General features: G+C 34.7%; 1 pseudogene; it reads right to left on the bottom strand.

The window, feature by feature from the left end:
• Positions 1-3,003: 3,003 nt before the first annotated feature.
• On the bottom strand, positions 3,004-3,122 carry LOC111741122 (annotated as a pseudogene).
• Between the last annotated feature and the right edge of the window lie 5,319 nt (positions 3,123-8,441).

Raw genomic sequence — 8,441 nt, 5'->3', positions numbered from 1 at the left:
AGCTAAAGGAGCTTTTAAGATCATTTAACTGGTCCTCCTTATTTTTTTTTTTTTTTTTTTACAGATGAGAAAACTAAGTTGAAATAATGTCATAAGATATTTTTAAGATAAAATAACTTTTAATAGCAAAGGCAGACCTACAAGGCAGGTCAGCCAATAAAAGTTGTATGTATAGCAAAATGTCTTTCAATGATCATTTTCTTAATGTGTATATAAAAAAATGAATAAAATAAAAGTTAAAAATCAAATACCTATATGCTACGTATAGGGAAGGAAATTTTTTTCCTCTACTTTCTAGATTCTCCTGGTTGGTCTGATAATCAAATTGTCATGAGACAAGTTAACAGTAGAAAAAAGTTAATTATGTATATATTTGGGGGGTGTGGTGGCAGCAGGGTCACAAAGACAGTGAGATCCAAGGACGAATAAGACAATGAAGGCTTAAATGCTATTCTGAGCTAAAGAATGGGGAAAGGGACCTGGGCTTCAAAGGGTAGGAAGGTAATTCACAGGATGATAAGAACAGATGTTTAGTAGTTAGATGTTTGCCCTTCCCTAAAGATAGAACATTCAGAAAAAAGTTATCTCTCTTTCTGAGCCAGGATCTCTCTCTAAATTCTTCAGATAATTAGGAGGATAAACATTTTTCTTGAATCTGCTGGATCTTGATTGCCCTCAGCTCAAAATAGTCTGTAAATCCAAGTGTCACATTTTAGGAAGGCTGGTTCTAAATCCCTTCGTATGCCTTGTGAAAGGGGTCCCCAAACCCCCCAGTAGTGGTCCATGGCCTGTTAGGAACTGGGCTGCACAGGAGGAGGTGAGTGGTGGGCCAGCGAGAGAAGCTTTATCTGTATTTGCAGCTGCTCCCCAGCGCTAGCATCACCGCCTCAGCTCCATCTCAGATCATCAGGCATTTATATGCACATAAGAGCCTTGGTTCCTGGTGCCAAAAAGGTTGGGGGACCGCTGCCTCATCAGGTAACTCTTGCTCAAATATCAGTTCATATGCCACAGGCAGACTTGATTTTTTGTCCCTCCTTATCAGGTCTGACTTTCCTTCCATCATATTTACAGCTTTTGTTCTCATAGCAAATGCAGAGATAATGTATACAAAAAATCCTTGGCAACTTTTTCATGGGAAGGGAGAAAACAATTTCATTAGGTACTTAATTTTAAGGTATTCCTGAGCTTACTTTCTCAATTAATTATTAAAAACACAGCAAAGAACCTGACCTTAAGGGCTCGAGGCAGGATGGCAATCCACAACGGGACTTGGTGGGCAATTAAAGTTTAAGCTACGTGTCAAATACGAAGTATCTTCCAGGAAAGGTTCAGTGAAGACAGGGCTAAAGTTCCCTGCATGAGGATGGGAGTCACTAGGTTGTCACGTGGAGGGACAGCTACAAAGACATATTTGGTAGTGGCATGAAGACAGAAGAGGCTGTTGAATGCCACGTACTACAGAAAAAGTCATCGTGCTTTGCAGTTCTACCTGGCACACATGGTCAGGATAAAGAATTATTGATATTTATACCCCTGTTGCCTCATAAAAAAAGATGGTGTGGGATGCTGGCATTATGTAATTGCTGGGCACAGATAATATGACAATGCATTTGGAGAGCCTGACTGTTTTCTCCAGATGCAGGAAGTTATAACCCCTCGAGGAAGCACAGCGGCATACCGGACCTTGATATTTGTATACAGAGATCATGCCTTGCAGAACTCCAGGGAACCCTTTTCTATAAAGACCAAGAGTTATGCAGCTCTGACCTTCCTGGGAGTTGACATACAAAGGAGAGCTCAGTGTCAGAGTGATTTATAAGCCACCTACATTATTCTGGAATCACAGGAGAAAAATAAAGATGAATAAGTATCATGTGGATTTTAAAAATATTCTATTATTATAAAAATATGAATACTACAGGCATATGCCCCTCAATGATGTGGGGTACGTTCTGAGATGTATCATTAGTCAATTTTGTCGTGCTAAGATCATAGAGTGGATTTACACAAGCCTAGATGGTACAGCTTACTATATGGTACACCTCGGGTATATGGTATTGCTTATTGCTCCTAGGCTACAAGCCTCTACAGCATGTTACTGTAGAGAAGAACACAAGATTAAATAAAGCACAAGAGAAAATGATGCAATCAAGAGACGTGGTAAACATCAGATATACGAGGCTGCCGCAGGCATAACACAGTGTACGGTTTTACTGCAAACTATTTTTTATAAGTAGAAAGAGTACACTCTAAAATACAATAAAAAGTATAGTTTAGTAAACACATAAACCAGAAACATGGTTGTTTGTTAACATTACGTATTATGGACTATACATAATTGTAGGTGCTGTACTTTTATAGGACTGGCAGCACACTAGGTTTGTTTACATCAGCATCACGACAAACACGTGTAATGCATTGCATTGTGACACTAAAAAGCTACAACAAAAGTAGGGGGTAGGAGTTTTTCAGCTCTATTATGATTTATGGGACCGTCGTCATATATGTGGTCTGTCACTGACTGAAACATCATTATGTGGCACATGACTATAATACAATTGATTATTATAATTAATAATGTTATTATGCTTCAGTCACTATAACAAGTATGAGTAGGAGGAACACATGTATTTCAGTATTACTAATATGAATTAAGGATGTTGGAGACAAAAAGAATTTCCTATGTCATTCTGTTCCGGATAGGTAACGAATTCTCTAAACAGGCAATATTACTAAAATTAAATTTATTATTTTTATTACATTTTATAGGAAAAACTCAAAGTTTTGAATTTGGTAAAAACATATAGCTTTGGACCACAATCATATTTGATGTATATTGTATAATAATCTTTCATTTCCATCTTAATTCTAATCTACTAAATATTTTAGCCCAAATAGCTGCAATAATTCTATTTGCTTAGATTTTTTAAAATGTTTCTCCACTTTAACATCACTTCTGCTGTATTTATTTATTTTTATCTTTATTTTTATATTTTCTAATGCCTACAGCACCCAGTCTTGCTAGGTGGTCTCCCATCCAAGTTCTAACTAAGCCCGACCCTACTTAGCTTTCGAGATCGGACAGGATCGGACGTGTTCAGGGTGGCATGGCCATAGACCTCTGTATTTAAATGTCCTTTTAACCACCCCAATGAAAAATATTAGTTATATACTTTTAAAAATCATTTGAATATCAAAATATTAGCCTTTATGTTCATTTTGCTTTGATATTTATGTAACACCTAATGGCGTAGGAAGTTAATGCACTTGCAAAAGTGTTGTTATTATGGAGAGGAAGCTGGGATTTACGCATGGGTAACATCAGTGATGAAACATCAGCTCTTAAGTGAAATAAATGATTCTTAGTTCTAAATAGGTGAGCAGTGGTAAGTTGATAAGAAAAGGCTTTTTGAATAAATCTCAGTTAAAACTTATTTCAGTGAACCGAATACTTGCATTTTCAACCCAGTCCTCTTTTCTCTTGCCTTCATAACATTATAACAATGATAGGCAGATAATGACTCTTCCTCTAAGCAGCCCGTGTGGCTCAGAGGCAGCAACCGCAGCTCCACGGGGAGAGACAGAGATGAGCTCATAACTACGTTAATGATATTTTGCTAGAATTTGGTTGACGAACGAAGGCTTAATTCAAACCTAATGTATGACTTAAAGAGAGTCTGTGTTGCAAGAGTTCCATGTAATTCTGTTAGACTCAAGGGAAAGAAAGACATCTAATTGCACTAGTAAGTGAGATCCTCACGCTCTTTTATGTACTGTTTATGAATAAAAAATATAGTCCATTTTATTATCAATAACTATGTTATAATTAAAAGGGATGTGGCCTTAGCACACAGCTGTCACTGTGTGTAGCAGAGATGACAGAAAGGAAGAATCAGAGTTCTTAATGACACATTGAGTCAGTTTCACCATCTTCTGACTTTTGATAGATAAAATATATCGTTATTTAATCTCAGGTGAATTATTTGCATTTGGTATGACAGTGCTGATAAAAAATAATTTAGCACAAGGAGTTGGGGAGCTAAAATATTAAATTTGTCCAGTGGGGAAAGTAAGACGATAAATAAGTCTCAGAAAGAATGATATTGTATTACGTCATTTCAGGAAACGATCATTTTTATGGAATACCATGTAAATGGTGACCCTGAAAGTGTACACTGAGGGGAACATTTTAATCCTAATGCTTACTATATCAGCAAAACCATTAATTTTCACACTATTTAGTATTAGTTAATAATATAAAGTTGTCAGAAACATTTTATATATGGTATCCCATAGATTATCTATGAAGATAAATTAAATGTGTTAGAGTTGGCAAATTGTCGAACAGATAGGAAATTATTTCCATTGCTGTTTTCTATTGCTGCTGTAACAAATTACACCCCAAATTTAGAAGTTTAAAGCAGCTCAGCTTCTAATATTATAGCGCTGGCGGTCAGAAGTCCAAAATGAGTATTAAGAGGCTAATCTCGAGATCTTGGCAGGGTTGGCTCTCACAGGAGAATCTGTTCCTGACTCTTCTGGATTCTAGAAACTTCTGCCTTCCTTGACCCTTGGTCACATCACTCTAATCTCTCCTATTGGCACCACCTCCTCTTTCACTGACCCTTTCATCTTCCTGTTACATCACTTATGATTAAATCTAAGACCCACCAGAAGGATAATCGCCCCATTTCAAGATCTTAGTTTAGTTTCCCTTTTTTGCCATATTATATAACATATCTGCACATTCTGGGAATTAGGGCATGAGCATCTTTGGAGGACAATGTTTCAGCCTAAACAATTGCATTATTTTATCGATGACACAGCTACTCCGTTTTATTTCCTAATGACTTGTAGTTTGAAAGAGATAACAGTTGTTAAATAAAGCAATACTTAAAATAGTCTGTTTACCCTACCAGAAGGATCACTGCTGTGTTCTCACTTGAGAATTACTGTGAGAATAAAAATGACATTGTATTATAGAATCATGTCTTTCTAACCCTGCTAATAATTAATGTGCGGATATATTTCCAAAACTCATTTTCTATTTAAATTTCAAGCAAAGAATATAAAATTATAGTGGCATATTTATAAGCTTTAGTCAGACAAGATATATACTTCGGTTTTTTAGTTTCAAACGTATCATGAATCTGTCCAAGAAAATTTAAATGGACTGAACTTTTTAAAGAAGCTCAATATATACTATCTGTTCTTTTTAAACCTATACTATTTTCTTCTTTCGAAAGAAGTTTCTAAAATTATTACTTTAATGCCCTATGAACTGATAGGACTGTTAAGTCTAAAATGTCAGCCAGTACTATAGTCTATTTCTAATATTTTAAATGGTATGAAACTCAGAAAATATCATTCATATGCACACTGCAGTACCCATAATGTTTGATGATATTAAACATATAATATTCACTAAATCATTTTTCATTTTCTATTAGAAAATTATCACATGGAATGAAAATGTTTTAGCAATGTCTTTTCTGGTTGACTGGAGTTTTCTATATTGATTTAAAATTCAAAATATATTTCACTTTAAAAATGCATTTCTGTATGCGATGCTTTTAATTTTTATAACACTTTTTTCCCCATTTACTCAAATACCTTGCCCACTTAAAATACAGTAAATAGTTTGAATAGAGTTTCCGAATTACTATTTGATAAGATTTGTTATTGTCAATGTTGTGGCTTCCACTCATCTTATCTATACAACTTTAGTTCGTGCTCGAAAATCATCATGCCATTTCATCCACCCCATTCCCAATCAGCAAGTTGTAGGATAGGTGATTTTCTATTATATGTGATGTTCACAGTAAAACTCAGCTTTTGGTTTACAATTGGTGTTTTCTTAATAAGAAATAAAGCTTAGATCTAAATTAGATGTGGGGGCATGTTTTCCCCGCAGCTGGCATTAAGACAGCATGAGCATCACTATGTAAAGAACACATTCTCAAACGCAATGTTAAGCGTAGTTGCAAATGTTCAGTCTAATAATATGCTAGCTCTCCGTTCATTCAGTAGCACTGAAATAATTCTTCTCTTTCTTTAAAATTGAGTAAGATTTTAAAAACATCACTGTGAACAACCCTGCTATTTGCAAATCCAGTAGTCATAGCTTGTACTAAGCATTATAGAATACCAATTTGAACTTAAAAAATTGTATTATAATAATGTATGCATAGATAGGCTCTTAGAAAGATTTAGAAACATAAATGGCCCCAGTGCTACTTCTATTGTGTTTTGATTATTTACTTCTATACCTTGTCCTCTGGCTATAATTTTATGCCAAACTGGCCTCCCAGTCTTATAGTATCATTCTTTTCCCTCATATTTGAGAACATGCTAAAGAGGTGGCATGGTTTGTACATTATTATAACAATGATTACTGCTTGTTTTTAAATATAAAATGATAACTTAAAAAGAGCAATTCAAATGTCCATATATTGAAAGGAAAAGTAAGTCAGTGGGTTCATACCACTGAGAACATTTTCAACTTCAGAACAGTAGCGATTTAAATGTTCCTCAAAAAAACAGTATGAACACGACAAAGACACAGAAATAAAGAAGGAAAATCTCTGACAATGAAGATCTTCATCAGTTAGGTGAGCTTCTTTTAATCTGTCTGTTCAACAGACTTGTAATTAAGTATTGTCCCCAAGTTTGTGGATAAAACCAACAAAGGAGTAATGGTTTCCAAAAGCTACTTGAAAGGAATAAAAATGGGAGAAATACTGCAAAGTAGAGTCCTGGTAGGAAATAGCATCATTTGTCCTAAATATAACACTTTATATTTTTAATGCAACATATATGGATATTTTCCACCGATTTTAATAGTGGTCATTATATCTGTGAAGGAAGTAAGTTTAACTTTATTTAAAGTCCTCGTGGAAGAAATAATTATAGTATTTTTATTATGTTAGTAATTTCAATAAGTCTATACCTGAAATATTGTTTAAGTAAGTTATCTTTACTCTTCAATATCTAAATGGACCATAAAACTTAATATGAGGTAGAAGCAAATCTACAGAGCAGTTGATTCTGAACGAAATATTAGACAATTAAAAAAGATTTTTTTTTCAGAATCTACTTTTAAAATCTTGAGAGTATTTTTATAGATCAAATTGTGAACCCCTCCCTCCCAAAATTCATATGTTGTTGAAGCCTTAATTCCCAATGAGACTGCATTTGGAGATAGGGTCTTTAGGGAGACAACTTAGGTTAAGTAACGTCATAAGGGTGGGGCCCTGATCCTATACAATTGGTATATTTATAAGAAACAGAGATATCGGAGAAGCACAAAGATAAAGCCATGTGAAGACACAGCAAGAAGGTGGTCATCTATAAGCAAGGAGCCAGAAACCAACACTAATGGCACTTTGATCTTGAAGTTCTAGCCTTCAGAATTGTAAGAAAATACATGTTATTTAAGCCACTCAGCCTGGGGTATTTGGTTATGACAGCCCAAGCAGACAGTACAGAGTATGTGCTATCAAAGATAATAATTTAAAAGTTAACTGCAAGATCTATTAAGCAAATATCTTGCAGTTACATGAACTTGGGTTTAAAGAACTATAATAGTCTCTATTTCTCTACAGTTAACCTTATTTACCTATTATAGCAAAAGTTCTCATTTTCATGATTTCTTAAATTATAAATTAGCCAACTTAAAGTGAAATTAGTTGTTTCTAGGACTTAAGGTGTCCACTTAGCTTGTCCTAATTTAATCTTAGTTGCAATTTAATTTCTGGAATGAGGACAGTCTATAATATAATATCAATTCACAGAGTTCTCTGGTCCAAAGCCTCCAAATCTTCCACCATTATCAATGAAAAAAATAAATAAGTCAAAAAACAGCAACAACTAAAACTTATCCCGTCTTTTTTCTTTATAATTGCTTTATATTTTTACTACTTTTCTGAAATGTCAGTGGCTCTAAAACAGGATGTGATATGGAAAATTCGGGTGTTCCACCTGATGTAGGGGAAACTGCATGACATCAGAGGTAGAGGTTTTTAAGGGAGTTGTCCTCAAGACTCCTTGGGTGGACTCACTTTGTCACTTTTTCTGAGCAATGTGGGCATGGAAAATCCCTCTCAAAGACTCACCACATCTGCAAGCCTTATACAGATACCAAAGCAAAGTTTTTATTTTCAGTTCCTCCAAATCGATCTGTGGTTTTTATCTTTAACTGCCTCCCTTTAGGAATTAGATCAAGGTAGAGGAAACCAAGGCATTTATTTGTGTTCTCATCAGCATCTAAACACATTTCTCTCTTTCTAGCAATGCTTCTACTCACTCACTTAAAACAACTTACGATAATTGGACTCGTCTTTTATCTCTTATCTTTCTTATTTATGAGAATAAATTTTTAAAATCCGTTTTTGAAACTGAACATTCAATCTCCTTATATCTCATACAGCATTTTTTTT

Source organism: Pteropus vampyrus, unplaced genomic scaffold (assembly GCF_000151845.1).
Source record: "Pteropus vampyrus isolate Shadow unplaced genomic scaffold, Pvam_2.0 Scaffold73, whole genome shotgun sequence".
Taxonomy (NCBI): domain Eukaryota; kingdom Metazoa; phylum Chordata; class Mammalia; order Chiroptera; family Pteropodidae; genus Pteropus; species Pteropus vampyrus.
Note: the sequence above shows the minus strand (reverse complement) of the source record. Positions and strands in the feature narration are given on the sequence as shown.